General features: G+C 35.9%; 1 non-coding gene across 1 annotated transcript; it reads right to left on the bottom strand.

The window, feature by feature from the left end:
• Positions 1 to 8,286: 8,286 nt before the first annotated feature.
• LOC120612705 (5S ribosomal RNA) lies at positions 8,287 to 8,405 on the bottom strand. Its single transcript, XR_005655518.1, has one exon. It is a non-coding gene; the product is annotated as a 5S ribosomal RNA (ribosomal RNA).
• Positions 8,406 to 10,931: the final 2,526 nt, after the last annotated feature.

Below are 10,931 nucleotides of genomic sequence, written 5' to 3'. Positions count from 1 at the left end.
TCCAAGGGTCAGCGTTTCTTCTTAAGCTTTTTAACCTAGGAGATAACTTATACTCTACTAGCCATAATCCAGACAATAATGGGAATTTTATCTGGACATCTCATTATCAAATATCTTGAATTGGTAATAGTATGAAAATACTAGAAAAATTTAATGTGGCTTAAAATGCTTTTGTGATAATATTTTTTTTTTTAAATCCACACTCTTCCATATGGGGATAAATGTCACCTACAATAGAACCCTCAAATTCTTCAGGAAGATTTAATATCCAGTTTTTATTGGATATTTATTGGATATCCTGCAGTCAGTCAGTCTTATTCATTGATATCTATTTGCAAATAGATATAGTTACTGGTATTGTAAAGGTTAAAACATTTTGAAAAATCATTAGCATTTAGCAGTGCTTGCATTTGACTAGTTTCTCATTCATTAGTGAGAAGGAATCTTTAGCTGTCTTTTGTTGTTGTTTAAGAACATAAGCCACCAGCAGCTCAAATCAATCTCTCTTTGAACATGGCCCATGTCAAACAACTGATTAGCAAACCAAAAGCAAATACACACTAATCTTTAGATGGTTCCTGTTCACTCAGATTTAAGAATGGCGGCAATGACAATTTTAAACACTTATATGTATTTCTATATCTATAACATGAAAGGGATTATTCTACATTTAGTCCAATAATTCAAATTAAAGAAAACAATTTTCTCAATTTTATATAAGATTTCTTTTTCTTCTTGTTTAGGTAAATGCAAACTAAATTTCTTGAAAGCTAAAACGATTATAATTACATTAAAGTTTACGAAAATATGATACGTTAGCCTTATATATAAATATGTACAAAAGTATTTGTCACTCCTTAAATCCCCATAAAAACTACTTTGTACTGATTATATATTTTGGAATTAGCCTTAATAATAAAAAATTGCCTTCACATATTACATTTCTCACACTAGGGGAAATATTTAGCTACATAGCTGCCCTACTCTAATGTTTTGAAAAGTAATACTGTACAATATTAGATTTATTGTATTTAAAAATATAGTTTTAACAAAAATCAAATTCCTCCTCAAAATGAGGCTAAATGTCACCTAGAAGAAATCTTTATTCCCTTATATTCCCAAAAAGGAATCAGAATTAATATTTGTAACTTCAATAAAATTTGAGGAAACTTTCTATTTAAAGTAACTTTTTTCATAAAATCATTACTCTTTATTATTTCAAAAAAGCCACAATTTCCCATGTCGAGTATAATTAAAGGTAGGACCACCATTACTGCATTTTCAGACTTTGTCAAGGACCACCTCAGGCTGACACATCTAATCAGAAGCAGGAACAGGAATCAGCTAGGAAAAATATCACATTTACTCTTTGCCTTATAATTAGAAAACTGCAATCATTCTGGAAATGGAAAATAGAAGTTCTCCCTTGGCCACTATCAGTGTTTTCTGGCTAGTCAAAACTGCCCACTCTTCCTGGAATGGCATGAAATCTACAAAAAAAGAAACAGAAGTCAGAACCTTGACCACTGCTGGTCCCTTTGATGCTCATTTATAGCAAACCAATTTGAGCTAAGACATAATGCCTCAAAACATCACATAAACACCTATAATTCTGTCCCAGAGAAGAGGAGTGTTGAAGAGCAAAGTTGAGTATTATTATTTTTCCTTTCCTATATCTTGTTCTCAAAAACTTACTGTGTTGAAGGGGGCTAGAGTGAAGGAATCTCTATTTAAATATATGGAGCTCTGGGTCCTAACCTTCTGTGGTTATAAACCCTTTGAGAATCTAATAAAAACTATGGACTTTGTCTAGGAAAATAGAACTAAGCATATACATTTAAAATTTTACAAAGTTTCAGAGAGTATGTGAATCTCCACAAATTCCATGGATTGCTCTGTCCAAGACCGACCCCCCACCCCGCCACCCCGCCGCCCCCCACACCCATTTTAGAACTCTTAATTTTGAGCACATGCTTATAGTCTCTTAAACTTTTCAATAGGGATCTAACCTAGTTCAGACATACCCCACGGAACCTATTTCTAAGATGAATGTCATCATCCTTAAATACAGAATTGTACTGTATTTAGATAGGAGATGTTTAATTTTCACAAAATCCAAATACACCAGATTACTATGAAAAAAAAAAAAAGCTTTAAAGCAAACTGAATTTGTGTGAACATGTCAGAATATCACAGATTTAATAAAGTCATTTTTCCTTGAGTGATCAGAATTCAGTTGTCCATTTGTTCAAAAGATATATTTGCTGTTAAATTCATTCACCTATTTCTAGAAAAGAAAAAATAAGTAAAGCAATAATATTCTTAAAATACTGCACCTACATCAACTGTGAATCTGCTCAGCTAGGTCTCAGGAAAAAAAGGAAAGAAAGCATAAAGGTTCAACATACCCCTGTTTCTTTAGGGAAAGCTTTTAGAGCCATGAGTATTGTTGTGGTTGACTTTATCTCTGAAATGCTTTAAAGAGTTCTGTTATATCATGCCTTGCCTTTCGTTCTTGCCAAAAGATGAAAGAAGCCATACTAAGACTGTTTTCAGTACCCTTGACTATGTTCACAGGTAACCACTATTTAAAATACTACCCTTAATATATTGTTGATTTTGTTTTGTTTTGTTTTGCCTTGAAGAAATGCAAATATCAAGATTTCTTCTGTGGTGTCCATCATGTTAAAAAGGTAATATTAAGATTGTTTTTAGCCAGGGCTCCAAAAAAACAAGAGTCATTTTCCCTCCCACAGCAACTCTCAACTTTGACTGCACATTAGAAATACCTGAGGAGCTTTAAAAAAAAAATCCTAAATGTTCATACTATACCTAAACCAGTAAAATCAGACTCTCTGGAAGTGGGCCCCAGGTACCAGCATTTTTTAAAGCTCCCCAGGTAGTTCCAAGATGCAATAAGGTGGAGAACCACTGCTCTTACGCAGGAAGTTCTGGTTCAGAGATCTATAGCTTAACTAGTGGGAGCTATGACTCACTTGCTCATGGCCCCAAATTCAAATGTTGAGCTCTTCTGAGCAAGGTAGGAGCAAATTCTTTGGCTTGGGCAAGAGATTCTCCTGGAGCCCAGAATTAAAGCAAGGCAAGTGTACACACACACACACACACACACACACACACCTTATTTTAGCAAGAAAGCCAGATTTCCCCAGAGTCCAGGCTTTCTTTCTCGAATATGATACATGAACTATCTGTACCAGAATCATTTGGGGCCACTTGTTTAAAAATACAAGTCCTAGGCATACACCCCAGACCTGCGGACCAAATTCCAAGGGAGGGTCTGGATTAGTTACCACTTCACCAGGTGTTTCTGATCATACTTAAATTTTAGTTCTTTTGGCCTAAAACTACCTAACACATTCTTTTCTAGGCAACACAGCCCTGGCTTTTCTTACATAACCAGCCTCTTGTCAGGGGTCGAGCACAGAAAGGAATAAAGGTGGGAGGGGAAGGAAGGTTGCCTTTCTAATCCCCCTGGAAGCTAGAGAGAAACGGAAGGGGCAAAGAGATATGGCCACCATTTCTCTCCCAAAAGAGCAGCTCCCGCTCTTTTATCATTTTGGCCCCAATATCTGGAATTACTTTTATCCCTTTACAAGAAACCGTGAAAATCTCTATTAGCTTATGGCTTAAGTCACTTTTAAACCAGACTGTAAACCCTGTTAGTACGTTCTTCCTTGGAGCAAAATAGGTTGTGGGAAATGCAAGCAGAAGCTTCTTGCTGAGAGCTGTTGATTCTCTAGTGATTATTGGTTCCCAAGTGAAAGTCCCAGATTGCTATCTATTTATAGGCAGTTCTCAAATTTAGTAGTAATTGTATTCCACAAGTTCATTTGTAAGTCAGTTAGTTGTTCAACCCTGGGGATGCGTTTTTCTATTGGAACAAGGCCATAAGTGGTGGTAAATTTCCAGACTAGCCTATATAGGCAATAGGGTACCTAAAGTATTGATCTTCGGGACCTCATACAGCTCTAGGTTGCAGGTGGGCAGAGGAGGGTAGAACAAGGGGCAGCTGTAGGTCTAGGGCATAGTATTGAAAGACCTCCTTGGGGCACATTTCTCAGTCTGAAACTGGTTTTCCAGGTAGTCCCCCATAGATTAGCTTGCCAGTGCCATCACTTGTTGCTTTTTCTGACCATGGTTTCTTCTACCTGCTGACTTACTGAAGAAGTAACTTTTCTTCTGCCTTTCCTACAACATTTGAAAGTTTCTAAGAGCTAGTATCACTAGAAATAGGAACATTTGTGTGACCTACAAATGGCAGCTACTAAGCCTCTCTGCAGAGTCTGTTTTCACTAGGGCCTGTGGGGAAATTCACGGGCACATGAAGCAGGCCTTGGAAGAGCTGGCCATGGAAGCTGTTCCGCTCACCCACTCCCTAAGGTTTCCTGCTTCTTTGGTGTTCTCATTTGGTTCTGTGTGGCATCACCCCATCCTGATCACAGCTGCCCCTTAGCTAGCCAGTGATTCTGGATAATATGGCACAAAACTACAAACTGGACTGATCGGTCTGTCCCTCTCAAGAATGGGAACTAAGAAATCTGGAAGGAATTTGCCAGTTCCAGTAGGGACATGAAGTGGAAAGAGTCATGTCTATGAGAGTGTGTTTGTGCAGGCTGAAGTGAGGAGGAAGTAGGAACCATGGGTCAGCAGACAAAGCTGGTTGGTAGTAAGAGAAGCTAATCAATACAGATGCAGAGAAAGGCTGAGGCACAAGAAGAAGGTGAAAGCATGAGGTCCATAAGGGGATGGTAAGAACTACAGGCCCAAGTATCCTGCAATAAATCATTTGTTCTTTATCTAAGTGGACCACACACCTTTCAACCAAAGAACTCTCACCTTACTCATTTCAGAGCAAAGTCACAATTGATCATTCTGGACTTTTCATCCTAAGAATAGACCAAAAATACTGACATAAAGAACTGAAGTGATAGCAATGCTGCTAAGAAAACTAGACTGAGGACTGGTGACAGAGTTAGCTTTTTCCCCTCTCACTGCCCTTCCCACTCCAATGTAAGGTCTCACACCAGCCAGGAGTCCTTCCCAACTCTGAAAAAATGTATGTATCATATGCTAACCATCGTGTTCCTGCTCCCCTATGTAGAAATTCTTCTGTTCTCATGTTCCACAGGAGGTTTGACCACAGAGGGAAAATAGGATTCTATTTTTTAAAAAAAGATAGAAATCAGAACCTCAAATAACTGCTGTCCTAAAAAATTAGTCACCTTGGGAAACTGATAACATCCTGACAATGCTGAAGAGTGCTATCTTTGCCAAAGGCATTTTTGTCATAAACTTCTTGGAAATGGCCCTCTGAGTCCAAATAAATAAAGGAAGAAAATGTGGGCTGAAAGCACTTTGCCATCCTGAACTGACTAGTTTATTTCAGCACCTTGACTATTAGGCTTAATACTTAGCCCTCACTCAATGAATATTTGAGTGGAAATTTATCATTATTGTCTTGGTGCCTTCCTTACTCCTTGCTTGATGAGTTAATTCATTCATCACACCTGACTCTGTTCTACTGGATTAGTTAGGAGAACTAACTTACATCTCACTTGGTTGTAAAGCAGAAAAGCAGATCACTTACTGGCAAAGAGAGTTTATTGACTTGTGACACAAAAGAACCACAGGATAGTTTTTGCTCTAAGCACATCTGGATCTAGAAGCGCAAACCAGGACTCAATCACTCTTATTGTACAGATGCATACTTATGTACACGTACACGTGTATCAGTGCTTATTAAATCTGCTTTCTTTTGCATTGGACCCATTTTTAGTCAGGCTCTCCCCTGGAGTAATAAGACTGTGGCCAGCAGTTTTATGCTTACATCATAGCAGGATAAGAAATTCTCTTCCCAACAGTTCAAATCCAAATTCTAGAACCGAGTGCCATAGTGGTGTTTTATTTGAATCAATCACTGTGCCAGGCCAGAGTCGTATGTCTCTCCCGCTGGAACTGGTTGTCAAGTCAGCCCACCTAAACAATTTAGACCTGTTGGAGGAGAAGTAGACACCTCAGGTAAATATGGGTCCAGTTACCAAAATGGGGAAAATGTGACAATTTCCCAAGACATTTTTGAAACTACTTCTCCTTAAAGGCCTTCAGAAACAGAATCAACAATAGAAGAAATGCAGTCTCTCTAAATCACATTCACCAAAGGACAAATTTTGTCGCCATTAAGGATGTTCAAAAAAATTTTTTCCTATGGGAAAATCCAAAAGTGTTTCCAGACCAATCACATCAATGGAATGAGTACATAGGTTCTCTGAGGACCTGTGTGAAGGGATAACACTCACTTATATGTAAGAGGTCTGCTGTGTGGAGAAGCCTAATCACGCACATTACTCTGCAGCCACACTTCATATATCCGCAGTGCTGATGAATGGCTGCTATGCAAGTCAGTCAGGAAACTTCCTCTGGTCTATTTCTGGTGGGCCCTGGCTTTCATTATCAGTGGCTGCTAATGCTCCTTAATAGAAAAGAAAACACTTGAACCCAACAATTGAAAACAGTTGTAGCAAAAGTGGACCGACCATTCAATAGCTTGGGTAATTTATTTATCCCTACTTATGTGACTGAGCAACTCACAAACCTTAACTATATCTCCACCCTGATCCATGAGTCATGACAGAGGCAGTCTTAAAATGATTTTGTAAATTTATTTATTCTGAGTCAATCCATTGTGTATCTCCCAGATATTTTCATGTTTCCATGTAGTGATTTGTTATATGCTGTCCGGAAGTAAATAGGCAGTACTTGGTGTAAAATTCATAGGGAAATATTGAAAACACAGGTGACCCAATGAAATACCAGAAGAATTGAAATGCCAACCTGAAACCATAATAAATTGAAATAAAAAAGTAGAAACTATTTTATCCTTCAGTTAATCTGTTCTCAAAGGATCTGGGAATTTTGTATATCTACTTATTTACTGTAGCTACTTAGAATTTTAAAAATGTTTGTTGGTCACAAGGCCACCAAAGTAAATAAGTCCAAAGAATGGGGGAGGGGATATCAATTCTCCTAAAAGTTGAAACATAGATCCTTTAATCGTAAATGATAGTTGAGTTCATTAAAGTCATGAATTTAATTTAGACAGGTTTTCTTCATGCTGCCTTCCACCCAGAGCAGTCTTATTCACAACACGTTTTTCATCCTTTATATTTTCTTCATAAAAATCCAAGGAAAGTATCTCTTTGTCCCATTTACCAGTTATTTGTGAAAAGCCACGGAGGCTCAGCTCTCAGTCTGCTAAAAAGAAGCTTGGACAGGCTGCATCTTGCCACATGGGCGACTTTGTCCCAGGGGCGGCAGGTGTCACCCACGTTGACAGTAGGATTTACGGGGCCTAAAATAAACGACCTAAAGGAAAAACTATCAACCTATCCATTTCTAAGCCCAATTTCAGTTTGCTGTATAGTTAGAAGAGGAGAATGTCAGAGTTACAGATGAAACTCAGTTGAGAAAATGACTCTCTGGAAAAGGTGGGAGCAAGTCCACGGAGGACTAATCATACCTATTAGCAAACAGCACCTTGCACCTGCCCCTCCTTCTCTAATTCCTCCTCGTTTTCCTTTTTCACCTGAGGAGGCATTTCCTCCTTAGATTCAGTCTTCAATTCCCCCTTATTTCTTGTCTATATCTGCACTGATTCATTTTACTCAAATTATTCTTAATTCACACTTGAGAATTAAAGTTCTGTGAGAAGTAATCAAAAGGAATTGACTTTGTAGTAATTAAGTTCTTCTCATTTATATTGAATCCCAATAAAGCTACTTTTGGTTCCAGACTTTCTTTCTTTATAATAAGCAGGCTTCTTATATGCTAATGGCATAAAAAAAAAAAGCTACCTGGTGTATTCTGGTTAACCTTTACAAAAATGGAGAATTGGGGTTGGCAGCATCTGGGCCAAACAACGTCAACTTCTGTATAAGACACCAGCAGTATGAGGGCCGCCTCGTTCCCTCCACCAAGCTGCAGAATGGGCTTTTCCACAGGTTCCCAGATGCAAGTTGTGAGGTACCCCACTGTGTAAGAGGAGGGAAGTCTCTAGAATCTAGACTCACAGAATGAAGGATTGGTCTTACCTCCATTAACCCAGAAAATGAAGACAGTTTATTCAGTTATGAGAAAGATTCAAGCTCAGCAGGCAATTTACAGAGGAAGAAATTCTATTTTCAGTCTCATTGCTTACCAAACAATAATATTTTCACCAAGCAGACTGGCAAATAATAATAATAACTATTATTATCATTTTATTTTTTATGCCTACAGCACCTGGTCTTCCTAGGTGGTCTCCCATCCAAGTACTAACCAGGCCTGGCCCTGCTTAGTTTCCGAGATCAGACAGGATCGGGCTTATTCAGGGTAGCATGGCTGTAGACTCAAGAAATAATTATAATATCCAACATTGGTGAGTTTGTGAGGAAATGAACACTCTCATACCCTGTCGATGGGAATGTAAATCAATACAGTCTTTTTGGAGTCTACTCTATTAAAATTTGATGTGTTCTGTCCCTCTGAACCAGCATTTTTCAATGCTACGAATTCATTCTGTAGAAACAATTCTACGAATACTCAAAAATATATTCAAAAGGATGTTCTTTATTTCATTATTTCTATTAGTAAACTTTGGAATGTTCATCAATAGAAGACCAATTAGTTTCATGATACATCTCTTACTGCATTATTCAATACAGTAGCCACTAGCTACATGTGGCTATTGAGCACTTGACATGTGGCTAATCTGATTTGAGTACACACACTGGAATTTGAAAATTTATATTAAAAAAAGTGAAGTGTCTCATTAAAAATTTTTATATTGAATGTATGTTGAAAAGATAACATTTTGGATTATTGGGCTAAATATATTATTAAAATTAATTTTGCCTATCGCTTTTTACCTTTTTAATGTGGCTACTAGAATATATAATATCGAATATGTGGCTCATATTTAAACCTCACATTATGTTTCTCTCAGACAGCATTGACATATGCAGTCAATTGACATAATGCAGTCATTAAAATGTAGATCTCTATGTACCACTATAAAAGGTACAATACAGAGTAATTGAAAAATAACTTTCAAATCAATACATAAATTGCATAAATGCATAAATACATACATATGTTTCTGAAACCAAGTGATAAATATTTTTTACTTTTTACTTTGTTTTATTTTTACTTTGTTTTACTCATTTGTTTTTACTTTTTTTTAATTAAGCATATGTAAAAAACAAATTTAGAGGAATATGCCCTAAACACTGTTGGGGAGGTAAGGGTTGGGAGTAAAGAAGGAAAACTTTTTACGTTAAGTATTTTAAATTGCAGTTTATGTATATCAAGGAAAAAATTAAAATTAGAGCTAAAGATTAAGAACAAAGTCAAGGGAGAAAAAAACATGATAGTTTCAGGATTTCATGTTGGTTAATGTGTTTTGTTGACTTGGCATTTATTATCTATGGAACTCTCTTTTGATGATATATTACAAAATCATGCAATTTTTTTCCCAAATAGAAATGGTGACTTTTTTTGTTTATACTATTACTATTAGTTATTTTTACCTCAGCAAAGGAAATAGAAAAAACTAAAAGCAGATGAAATTTCTTGTCCTGGTAATGAACAGCAAACACGATTTCAGTTTCAATAACTCAATTCCCTCAGGGGCTGACAACAAGGGACAAAGACTTAAAATCCATCTCCATCTTAACCATCTGATGCTTCAAGTACTAAAAGGAAGCCATGGTTGAAAATTACGCAGGCAGGAGATGTTCTTCACATTTTATGAAACTAAATTTAGAGGGAGGAAAAGACTTAATAAACATTAAACTAGTTTACCTCACATTTTATTGGATGTTTAGGTATATATTTATATAGCTCTCATACATGTTCATATTATTTTGTGTTCTATTTTAGTCATTTAACATTGTTTCATGTAAATTCATGTCTCCCAAACTTGTCATGATTTCAGCATATTTATATGACAAGTTTATTTGCTCTTCAGGGGAATTTTCATTATCTTTAGTAGCACTATTGTGAACATACTTTTATAAATTAACTTTTAAATGTAATTTTATTTTCTCTAAGGGTAGTTCCTTTAAGTATTTCTGAATCTTTAAAAAAATCTTTATTCTGAGTACTTTTATGAGAAATTTTAAATATATGTTCTCAATTCTTTTTCTGAAACCAAGTGATAAACATTTTTTACTTTTTACTTTGTTTTATTTATTTTATTTTTTACTTAGAAGGGAATTGACTTGAAAAATTGTCTGAATATTTTAAAATCCTTAACACATAAAAAATACTTAATATATATTACCAGATTACTCTTGAAAAATAGAAAACCAGTTACTATATTGTAACATATATGGTACAATTTCTGCACAATATCACCTACCACCTTTTTAATATTACAATTATTGTTCTGCTACATTAATAGACATTTCTTCTTACAGACCTATATATGCTCCCATTACTAAAAAAAATAAAAAAAATTTAGGTGTTAGATTTCAAAACCAGGCCTGTCATCTAACCAAAGATCTACTCAGGTAAGAAGCTTTATTTCTTTGTTCTTCTGTTTTTTTATTTTCACTAATAAATTTTACTCTATCAAATACAAAAGAACATAAAATTTTAGACATGCTTAGAGATAGGAGGCAATTATACAGAAGTAATGTATATTTTTACAAGATGACTAATGTCATCAATGTTAAACACAAAAATATACAGAATAAAGAGAGTGTGTGATTCAGATTAATGAATCAAGATTATTAGTAACTCTATACAAACACAAAGAAGGCATAGTCCTTGAATAAAATGGCTATATAAATACGTAATAATAAATCCCGGTGTCTGAGCTATTTCTGCCAAATGCAGAATTCATACAAACATATTCTAGTTCTCTGTTTATC

Source organism: Pteropus medius, unplaced genomic scaffold, assembly GCF_902729225.1.
Source record: "Pteropus medius unplaced genomic scaffold, Ma_sr-lr_union100, whole genome shotgun sequence".
Lineage (NCBI taxonomy): Eukaryota > Metazoa > Chordata > Mammalia > Chiroptera > Pteropodidae > Pteropus > Pteropus medius.
The sequence above is the reverse complement of the archived record's forward strand: the minus strand, read 5'-3'. Positions and strand labels throughout refer to the sequence as shown.